Source organism: Myodes glareolus, chromosome 4 (assembly GCF_982192425.1).
Source record: "Myodes glareolus chromosome 4, mMyoGla1.1, whole genome shotgun sequence".
NCBI classification, from domain to species: Eukaryota; Metazoa; Chordata; class Mammalia; order Rodentia; family Cricetidae; genus Myodes; species Myodes glareolus.
In genome coordinates this window covers 57,006,708-57,017,910 of record NC_142029.1, presented here as the reverse complement: position 1 = coordinate 57,017,910, position 11,203 = coordinate 57,006,708, and the positions used below count along the sequence as shown (strand labels likewise).

The 11,203-nt window shown below is 47.8% G+C and overlaps 1 long non-coding RNA gene across 1 annotated transcript; it reads left to right on the top strand.

Moving 5' to 3' along the window:
* The first annotated feature begins 48 nt into the window (after positions 1-48).
* On the top strand, positions 49-9,682 carry LOC125412027 (uncharacterized). The gene is made up of 3 exons (XR_007235454.3): positions 49-570; positions 3,845-4,051; positions 7,464-9,682. It is a non-coding gene; the product is annotated as an uncharacterized LOC125412027 (long non-coding RNA).
* The last annotated feature ends 1,521 nt before the right edge of the window (positions 9,683-11,203 follow it).

The window sequence follows — 11,203 nt, the reverse complement described above, 5'->3', positions numbered from 1 at the left end:
TGTAATCCTCCCTCCTCCCAGTGTACGAGGGCGGGGCGGGGGCAGGGGCAGGGGCGGGGACTAAGGCGGGGGTGGGGGCAAGGAAGGTGCGGTGCTAGGTTTGTTCCTGCTGCAGGCCACCTTCTGGTTCAGACCTTGCATTTGTTCTTTTCATTTTCCCAAGCCAGAAAGAGGAGATGTGGAAGGGGAAGAGCTGCTATTGGCCCTAATTTCTGTGTACCCTCCTGGGAGTCCTTCAGGCGCCTGGATTCTCACCGGGATCCCCCCTGGGAGTTCTTCAAACGTCAGGAACTCTCAACCACAGACCTCTCTGGAGAGTTGAGAACTTGTCTCCTCCGGGTTTACCATTAAGGAAGAGGTCATTTCCAGGCCTTTGTCCAAAGCTCCATGCCAGTGTCCTGAACGGTTTGGAATAGCTGGTCTGTTTAACTCTGGGGACGAAGAGCAGCACAACTGCCCACGGCTTTCCCACGAAATAAAGCAAAGTTGGTGGTATTAAAGGTGCATTGGATGAGAAAATGCTCCAGGTGAACCCATGCCCCGTGGTCGGAGACCCAAGGCTTCTTGCAGGTGTGAACTGTCATTCTTCTGTGGGCTGCTGTGGTTTCCTTTCCATCGACAGAAGGCGAACATAGCCCTCCCCTTAGTTCTGCACTTGGCTTCTTTCATTTATATTCTGTGCCCTTTCCAATACCTGTGCAGAGAATGAATCCCCATTGTTTTGTAGGCTTCCACTACTTACCCAGCTCAGCTCCTGTTTGCCTGCGGCAGGGCTGGGGTGGGGGAAGGGGTGGGCGTGTTCCGTGGCTTCTGATCATTGCTGCCATTGGCAACAGTAGCAGTGAAGACATTTATCACACCTCACCTGCCACCTGTGTGCTACAACGAGATGGCATAATCACAGTGACTGACTTTTTGACCTACGAAAGATTAAATATTTCTCTTAAAATTGTTCTCAGCACAGATCAGAGCCTGGGAGCCTTGGAATGAGGTGTGGTATGCTTTCTTCTAGCTGTAGAATCACCATCTCCTCCAGTCCTCAGTACTGTTTGGCTAAATGACTAAAGAGCACATTCTCTCGGGGTGGGGAAAGTGTCCTCCCCTCTGGGAGAAAGGTTGGGATTTTAGCATCTCTCACTCTCTTGCTATCCCCCAGGGCTTCTGGCCTTCAGCTCTATTGGAATGCATATCTATTGGAATGTAGAGCTACCCTGTACCTTGGAGAATTTTCAGCAGCACTTCTAGCCCCCAATCCCTAAAATTCCACAAAGATGCCTCCAGATGTTGTCAAGTTCTGGGGTTTGGGGATCATCATGGTTGAGGGCCACAGTTATATTGGCATCACAGCCCTGGTCTCCATCTGCCCTTTGCCAGGCTCTGGGCTGCTCAAGTTGTGGGTTGTTATCCAGATCCTGGCCCTGGGTCTCCTCCCCAGTTAGTGCAGAGCTCAGCTAGGCTAGGTAGCCAAGGCAGCCTGTCCTAGTCCTGCATAACCCGAGAGTGTAAGAAGTCACTTTTGTGGTCAGTCGCGGGATAGGTCCTGCCTTGGCCCAAATCATCTAGTCTAAGACACTGAATGAGAGGCAGCCCCAGTACACAGCGTCTTTGTCATCCTGACTCACTGGGATGGAGGACTGGCCAGAGGCTTAAATGTGAACTGATGGTCCCTCAGCCACCCCCCACTCCCAACAAGTCTAAAGTCCTTCTCCTGCCCTCTCACATTTCCGAAACTTCCACCCTCTCCAGCCTCTTCCCTTTGTGCCCTGAGATGAGGCTCCTGAAATGGTTTATGCCAAAGCCCAGTGTGCTTGTGAGTCCTGGTCTGTTGCAGTGCTCAGAGTGGCACCTTCTGTTCTGGACAGAGGCATGTTCCTCTACCCACTGTCCTGCTCCGGGTCTCTGCTACTCATCAGGGAGAATGCAGATCTGGCCACTCCTCTTCCTGGCCACTTTGACCATCTCCTGTTCTCTTGACCTTTGCACTGAGCTGGCTTGCTGAGCACGTAGCTGCCATTCAGTTAGTTTACTTTGTCTCTGCCTCTTTTTCTAGTGCCCTAAAATCCTGCCCTTCTGGGTATTCCAGGAGGCTCCCTGTGGGGCAGTGGTTCTCAACCTGGTGGTTGAATGACCCTTCCACACGAGTTGCCTAGGGCCATTGGAAAACACAGATATTCATAAAATAGCAAAATTATAGTTATGAAGTAGCAATAAAAATAATTTTATAGTTTCACTGCAACATGAGGAACTATATTAAAGGGTTAGGAAAGTTGAGAACCACTGAGTTAGGATTTCTATTGTTGTGATAATACCAGGACAAAGGCAATGTATAGAAGGAAGGGTTTATTTTGGATAGGGGCCCCTTACTCTCATGGTGGGGAGCACAACAGCAGAGGAATGGACCTGGGGAGGCAGCTGAAAACTCATATTCATAACCCAGAGCAGAGTGAGTGTACTGGGGATGAAGGCAGGAGCCTGAAACCTGAAAGCCTGCCTCCTGCACACCACACCATACATCTTCCGACAAGTCAATGCGTTCTAATCCTTCCCAAACAGTTCTACAAATGGAGAAACAAGACTGCGAACACATGAGCCTATTGGGGGGTATAGCTGATGTCTTGCAGCAGTGTCAGGTTGCATGCGTGGGCTTTAGGGCAGATCACCTGTTTTGACATAACCCACGCCACTGTCTTACTGAGGGATATTGGGTAGTTACTTAGCCTCTTTTGACTTCAGTCTCCACATTTGTAAAACGGGTACTTACCCCTCAGAATGATGGGACCCGAAGAACGAGATATAAGGGGTATGACACAGAGGGCAAACCCACACCCTCTATGAGTTAGCCAGAGGAGTGAAAGAAGGGGGAGGGGTACTGCAGGCCTCTGCCCCACTCCAGGATCTTAAGATCCACCCACTAAACTGAAGTGCAAGGTGTTCCAAGGAAGCTGCAGGTACCACTGTGATTATCCTTTGGCTGATGGCTGCCTCTGCTCGTCGGATTCTGTAGAGCGGGATGCCCTTCTGTGTGATGCAGGGTTACCACGGATGTGTAAGCAGAGGAGATCAATGGAGGGCAGGGGCTACTGACTGAGGAGGCAGCTCTTGCTGGAGCTTCAGGACAGGCAGAGTCAAAGAGGGGGTCCAGGGGAGGATCAGCATGCAGGGGGAAGGAAAGGGCAGAGGAGGAGGGAGTCCGGGGAAGCAAGGGGCAGGCTTGTTCATGGCAGGGTGCAATATACAAGGACACCCCAACTGAGCTTTCTTCACTCACTAGCCCTAAGACTAGGAGTGGAGATTCACAACCAATTCTTGGAGACCCAATGAGTGCCAAGGTCAAGAGCAGCCAAGTCAATGGCTGTATGTACACAGTGGGACAAGTGGGAGCAAGCAGCCCTCCTGGACTGTTTTGGGTAGGGAGGAGGACCATGGGGGGGTCTGGGGAGGGGTTCAGAGGAGCTCCAGGCCCTCCCTCTGAAGACCAGGAGGAAACATGCTTTTACATTCTTCAGCCGACCCGTTTCTCCATGAGATAACATCAGAGGCTTGGGGATCTTCATTACATGCCTGCCTTATAAGGTGGGCTATCTTGGCACCTTCTACGGGCACAGCAAGCAGCTGGCTTAGTGTCTTCTTCAGCTGTTGGAACTACAGAGGTCCCCAAGGGCAACGGGATATACAGAGGCCCTGTCCACCCTCAGAAAATGCTCCTGTCAAGATGCTAGGGAGGGTACCAATCCTATCCTCTCTGCCAGATCTTCCACACCAGGACCCTCACCTCATTCAGGGGACCAGTGGCTTGGCCCTCTGTCCTGTATTCTCACATTGTATCTCTGCTTCTCTCTTTAAGGGCTCAGCCTGCTTTGGGGACTTGCAACATGGCTAGACATCTCTGAAGTTACACTCTAGAGAATGACCCAACTCTAGGGTCAGCTGCCACCATGCTATCTTCAAGATTAATGTTTGAAAGAAAAAGGTGGCGGACATCAAAACTGTTTTCCTGAGTCCTGCGTTGGGCTGACAGGACTTTATCAAGAGGTCCTCAAGGCATTGACTGGTGAGTGTATCAATATTCAGACGTGAGTGAGATGGCTCAGCGAGTGAGCACTTGGTGCACAAGCTAGACATAACCCAAATTCCATCCTGGGATCCTACCTGGAAGGAAAGATCGTTATCCTCTGACCTCCATACACGTGGCATGTGCACACACACACACACACACACACACACACACACACACACACACACAACCATATTCAAATGTGAAAATTATATGCCCATGTCTACAATTCAATTCCTAGAATCATAACCTAAGGTGTGTGTGTGTGTTTCTGTGTAGACGATGGCTACAGGGTGGGTCTGCTGCCTTCCCTGTGACTTCTCAACCAATCACATGACATTTATTTCTGTAGACTCTGACAGGCCACACAGGGCCTTTCTCCATCTCTGCTGTCCCCTTCTCTCCTCTGTTCTTTCTCCTTCTCCCTTTTTGTTTTAAAAACTATACAGTTATGGAAAAATTCAAACCAGAAAAAGATTCATCCCAGCTTTAACGGCAATCAAAGCATGGCCGGCCTTGTTTCTTCTCTGTCACAACCCCCACTTTCCAAAGAATTTAAAGTAAACATGATACGTTGTATCATTTTAAGAAGTCTCTCTCAAAGTCAAAGGCTTGTGTGCTTTTGAGCATAAAGCAACATGCATTTATTATCTTCCACACTGAAGGTCAGAATCTCACATGATCTCACGGGTTAAAATCAAGGTACATCCCTTCCTGCCTCTTTGGGAGAGCCTGCTTCTCACTCTCCAGCTTCTAGATGTTACCTACATTGTCTAGCTAATGACCCCAACATGCTGACTATTGCTCCCTTCCCCAGCTTCTTCATTTTCAACACTCTGGCTGGTTTAGAATCACATGGTATGATTGTGCCCAGTATCCCTTCTGCAGATCTGTCATAAACTGTCAGGCAGCTTTCCACCCCTGCAACAAAATCCCCAAGATAATTAACTTAGAAAGACAAAGGACACATTTTTGGCTCACGGGTTGGAGGTTCCAGTCTAACATCAGACTGAGCAGTGGCTTTGAGCCTCTGGTGGGCATCCTGGGAAGCAATGATGAGGAGCATGGGGCAGAACAAGCGGGAGGCACAGAAATGAGGAAGGGATGCTATCATGATTGCTGTCAAGAGCAATGATCTAAGGACCTCCCCATGAGACCACACTTCCCAGAGGTTCACTCCCTCCCCGAAATACCACTCTGGACACCAAGCTTTTAATACCCCAAATTTTACTGGATATTTATCCAAACCACAGCAGAAACAGATTTGCAGGTCTTACGGTTAGTCCCTGAGCACCTTTGAGAGGGCTGCAATTCTGCCTGTACATGGGAAAATAAAAAAACCTCTAGTGAGTATGATGGCTTATTCCTGTAACCACAGCACTCAGGAGGCTGAGATGGGAAGATTACGTGAGTTAAAGACCAGCCTGGGCTACAGGGAGAGAGGAGAAAGCAGAAAAGAAAACTCAGACCCTCATTCCAGTAACAAAACAGACGCCAGTAAATATAATAAGATAGACTGTCATGTGATCATTTTTTCAAACTAATAAAGGGTGTGGGGATGGGCTTTTCACTGCTGCTTGGAAGACACAGCAAGAGCAGGCAGTGACCCTTGAAAGAAGAGGCGAGGTGGGGAGATACACGAGGCAAGACAAGACCAAAGTCCTTGTGCAAAGTTAAGGGCTTTTCAGATGCCACAAATCTTAACCACACACAGCTGTAGAATTCTGGGTAAGACAAGACTATAGGGGCTTGGTCTTGAGAGGCGCATGAAGTTTGGAGGGAGGTTTTGTTTGTTTTGCTTTTTTACTTGTTCCAGGCAGGTCACATGGGTGGAAAGTCAGCGCTGACTGGAGTCAGAATTTGTGTCTAGCTCTGTCTGGTTTCAAAGCCTCTGATCTTAACCACCCGTTGTCTCTCCAGTGAGATGAGGATCTACGGGGACCCTAGCCTGCCAGATCTGATAAATAAGTCTGTGGAAGGGAGCCACAGAGAGGAAACAAGCCTCGAAAGCCATCATCAATATGAAAGTAGAAACTGAATCCCATGTAAAATGAAATCACTGGGCATATATTCTAAGCAGAAAAGGAAATCTATAAGCTGTTAAGAATTAATGTACCTTTGTAAGGTTCTGACCAGATTTAAAGAGAACAAATCCGGCCAGAGTGATATTTGTGTGATCTTGGGGTGGAGTTATACAATGAAGGGATAAAAGGGAGACATCTAGTCAGGCATACATTGATTTCCAGAAAGCAGGAGACTGAGTCCTCGGAGGCAGTCCCTGGGAGTCCTGCTGACCGTGGCCAGGAGGTGCTGACCTCAGAGGGATGGGCCACGATCGCATGGGGTAAAGCTAAGGCCCCAGGCCTTTCCAATCTCCTCAGAAACCATGGGGGAACAAACATGATTTTAGACAGGCTGCAGAACACCCAGGCATCTGGAAAGATGAGGAGCAGTCCAGGAGTTCACTGAGTCAAACAATGACCACCTCCAAATATCACATGATCATTTCTTGTCTATGACCTTCCTGCTCTGACTTGTGACTAACAGAATCACAGGGAAAGGCCAGGGCTGGGTTTTAGAATTAGACTGGATTGAAACCGCAGGCCCACTGCCGCCTGTTTGATCTCAGCCACCTGGTATCTCAGAGGGGTCATCCTCTCAAGGGAGGTTTGAGGAGTCTGACATGTATGTCCTCTATAAACTCTAGTCTGTTTTTTTCCCTCTGGCAGTGGTGACCTTCTGCCATCTCACCGCAGCCTGTTCTCCAAGCCCTGCATCTGTTTCCTGTATCCAGTTGGTGGCTTTTCCCTCTGCCTTCACAACTAAGTCCTATTTTCTTATATCCTTTATGCTAAATGCACCTTCTTCTCTTGTGCCCATCAACATCTAAATTAAATGTGTGTGTGTGTGTGTGTGTGTGTGTGGTATTTGCATGTGTGCACATAAATAAGTGGGTGTGCATGCCCGTGAATGTTCCTGTGAACACCAGAAGTCATGTCAGGTGTCTTCTTCTCTGCCCCCGCCCCATCTTGAATTTTGAGACAAGGTCTCTGAACCTGGACCTCACTGATTAACTAGACGGGTTGGCTACTCAGTCCCAGATCCTCCTGTCTCCATTCCCCTGTGTGAAGATGACAGGCATGTGTTGCCAAGCCAAGCTTTTTGCATGGGTGCTGGGGATCAAGTTCAGGTCCCCATGCTTTACCCACTGAGCTATCTCCTTGCCCCTCCCCATCCTAGTTTCAACGTGGTTGTTTGAGTACTCACAATCATGTGACTTGCACTGCCCCAAGTGAACAGAGATCTTCCCCGCCTGTGTGTACTTGTATGTACCTGATTTGGCTCCCTTAGCAAGACCGTCTGTGCTTTGTGGCAGTAACCGTTTCTTTAAATTCTCTTTTTCTCATAGCATCCTGTCAAAGAGCTGGGCACATAGTTATGAGTTCAGTGCTGAAAGAACTTGGGATTGTCAAAACTGTGTGCTTATGGATCCTTTAGCAAACCCCATGGACTGCTCTCCTGGTGCCTGGAACCAGTTGGATGCTGAGGGCACTGTTGTGAGTGAGACACAATGATAAGAAGGCTGATGTCTAGTGAGAGAGAGATCTAACAGTGTGCTTCAAGCTCATTGTTTGAACATGGAAACCAAGTTTTGAAGGAAGAACGGGCATTTGTCCAACTCAGAGCTAAGGCTGGTTGCTCCAAGATGAAATATCACTGACTATAGGAAAGCTGGAAGAAAGAAGTGTGGCTCAGGATGGCCAACAGACAGCCTTGGAGTCAGTACAAACAAGTTACCTGTATTCTATCCGGGAGAAAATGGAGGAGACACTAAAGTACTTAAACACAGGACTTCCTGGAAGGCAGAGATGACAGGGCCTTGAGTAATTGTCTCCTCACAGAAACACGAACCCAAGCAAGCACTCACACACGAAGCAACTTTCACATGAGCTAAGATCACAGGGATCGCTTTTAGCATTCTAAGAAAAGATACACTGAAGGAAGCAGAAAGAAATGCTGGCCCCGGTGATGCTTCTCAGACTGAGGATAGGAAGAGAAGGTCTCCTCTTTGGGGAACAAGCAGAAATTAAGCTCAGACTTTCAGTGTATAACCCGATACCAAACAGAACCCATAGACTTTGCCTCGAGGCTAGTGACCCTGTCTAAGTAAGTCCTGGATTTTCAGCCCTGTGGTCCTAAACCTGCATCTTACCTCCCAGCTATCTGGAGCAGGACAGAAGTAAGCACAGGACCAGGACTCTGGGTTGGAAATTAATATGGGTGGGTGAAACCAATCCTGGGTAGATCCCAATGAGTCCCATCTTCTGGCCAATGCTCATGGATAGGGCTTCAGGACGTACCCTATCAAGGGGAGACCTATCGCTCCAGCCTGATGGACTTCTCTGTTGGCTGAATCACCTGCGTTTGGTTGCAGAAACGTGAGTCATGAGCATCGCGCATCAGGAGGCAGGTCACAGCAGTGTGAAGCTGGTCTTGACTCTGTATGGCGCTGGCCTTCAGGATCTGTGGCTCTTGAGCATGACCAAGCACTGGGTTCTCGGTAACTATCAAACTGCATAACTCATTTATTTACCCAGGAATTCAGGCAGCACAGCACAGACTAGTTGTCCATGTGTGGGGAAGAGAAAGTAGCACCAAGTTACAGAGCCTGAGGCTGATCCCTCTGCAGTGAGGTCCAGAGTCAAGCAAAGTCTCCTGGTTCCTGACCATAGGCCAGTGACCGTGAATGAGACTGGTTCCATGACGACCTCAAGTGGAGACCTATGGGGATGGATGAGGTCTTCCATATCCCCCTGGTGCATTTATAACACCATATCAGTGCTAGACTGGGGGACTACCTTGGGCTTGGGATGCCCTCTAGTGCTGAAATACTGACAGCATCCCAACCTGGGATCCAAGAGCAGGAATCACTCAGGGAAAGAGAAAAGAAGCTGCGTGCTTAAAATTTCTGGAAGAAAAAGTACAGATGAAGTTGCAATGAATGCCTTGTCCTTCAGTTCACAGATGGCAATGTGCTCCAACAAAGAGCAACTTTTTAGAGGTAATAACAGCTCAATCAACAAAATACGGCACCCCAAACTGACACCATAACAATCAATATGCCCACCCCTAGGCAAAGAGTTCAACACGGTTATCTTAAGGAACCACAAAGAACTTCAAGGAAATACAGAGCAACAATCAATATTCTGTCATAGAAATTAAACAGAGATAGAAGGAATTTAAAAACTGAAATCCTTGAACTGAGAAGTACACTAAATGAGATTTAAAAAAATGATAGATGTTATCAATAGCAGAGTAGATCACATTGAACAAAGAATCAGAAAGCTACAAGGCAGGCAGGCAGGCAGGCACAGGACCAGTGAGATGGCTCAGTGGGTAAAGATGACTGCTGTCAAGTCTGAAGACCTGACTTCTATCCCCAGGACAAACATGGAGGAAAGAGAAAACCAACCCCCACTAGCTGTCCTCTGATCTCCGTATACACACCGTGCATAGTTCACAGTGCTCCCATTGAATAAATCAATGTAATTTAAAATAGTTCCTTCCTTCCTTCCTTCCTTCCTTCCTTCCTTCCTTCCTTCCTTCCTTCCTCCCTCCCTCTCTCCCTCCCTCTCTCTCTCCTTCCCTCCCTCCTATCCTTCCTTCTTTTCTTTCTTTCTTCCTTCCTTCCTCCCTCCCTCCTTCCCTCCCTCCCTCTCTCTCTCCCTCCTTTTCTTTCTTTCTTTCTTTCTTTCTTTCTTTCTTTCTTTCTTTCTTTCTTCCTTTCTTTCTTCCTTTCTTTCTTTCTTCCTTTCCTCCCTTCCTTCCTTCTTTCTTTTTTTCTTTCCTTTTTTTTTTTTTTTTTTTTTTAGACAGAGTTTTTCGGTAGCTCTGGAGTCTATCCTGGAACTCACTCTATAGAGCAGGCTGACCTCAAACTCACAGAGATCCGCCTGTCTCTGTCTCAAGTGCTGGGATTAAAGGTGTGCACCACCACCACCAGGCATGAATTTTAAGTAGTTTTAAAAGACAGACAGACATAGTTGAAAAATACACAGTCAGAGAACAAAAACAAAGGATTGAATCTCTGAAACTTTGAACCCAAATAAGCCTTCTTTTTATTAGATTTCTTAGGTATTTGTTATCTGGAAAGCCAACAAAGTATTTGACTGAGTGGTTTTAAGATACTTGTTTCTCCATTTGCCCAAACGGACACGAGCTGTTTATCTTACTTACATGAATAATGCTGCAGACACATCCCACACAGGTCTGAGCGGATCTGTTTTAATTTCTCTAGGGTAGATTCCTGGAAGTGGAATTGCTGGGCTGACTTCAGCCCTTCTAGAAGGTTGACACGAGGTCTCATTCTGGTTTAGGTTTGGACCTTTCTGCACAACCCCTTGTCACTGGTATGTTCCCTTTGATAAGGTGTCTTGGGGTGACCTGCTTGAAGGACATCAGGCTTCCAGGGCACCTATACCACGGTGATGATTACTGCAACCAAAGGACAGAGCGGGGCAAAGACACAGAGTGGGTGGAGGACTCCAGGTGCAGGCTTTGACGTCTTCCACAGGGCAGGCGTTCCCCAGAACACACTCATTCTCTAACAGCAAAATGAAACAATAGTGCACACTGCTTCTGCCCGGGGAGCCTGCTTGAGATTCGAAGTCAGGGTTCCTTCCTGGGTTGGTGATATAGGCACCTCTGGTACACAAGCATGGCTATTGAAATTACAGCCACCTAGAAGGCAGATATTCACCAGAAACAGCATTGTATGAACATCCCAGGCAGGGTGGCTTAGAAAGCTTCACTATCCCGAGAAGAAACAAAGGCCTATCTTTTGACAGAGGTTTCTGTCTCTGCAGAGGTTTTGCAGCTGTTCAGTTCCCCAAAAAAACCACACAGATCTACATCAATTATAAAGTGGTTGGTCTATTAGCTCAGGCTTTCTTATTAACTAACTCTTACATCATACATTAACCCATATTTCTTGTCTGTTTTAGCCACTTGGCTTGGTACCTTTTATCAGTGAGGCATTCTCATATTGTTTCCTCTGCGTCTGGGTGATGACTGTAGAGTGAGCCTTTCCTCTTCCCAGAATTCTCCTGTTCTGGTCACCCCACCTACACTTCCTGCCTGGCCACTGGC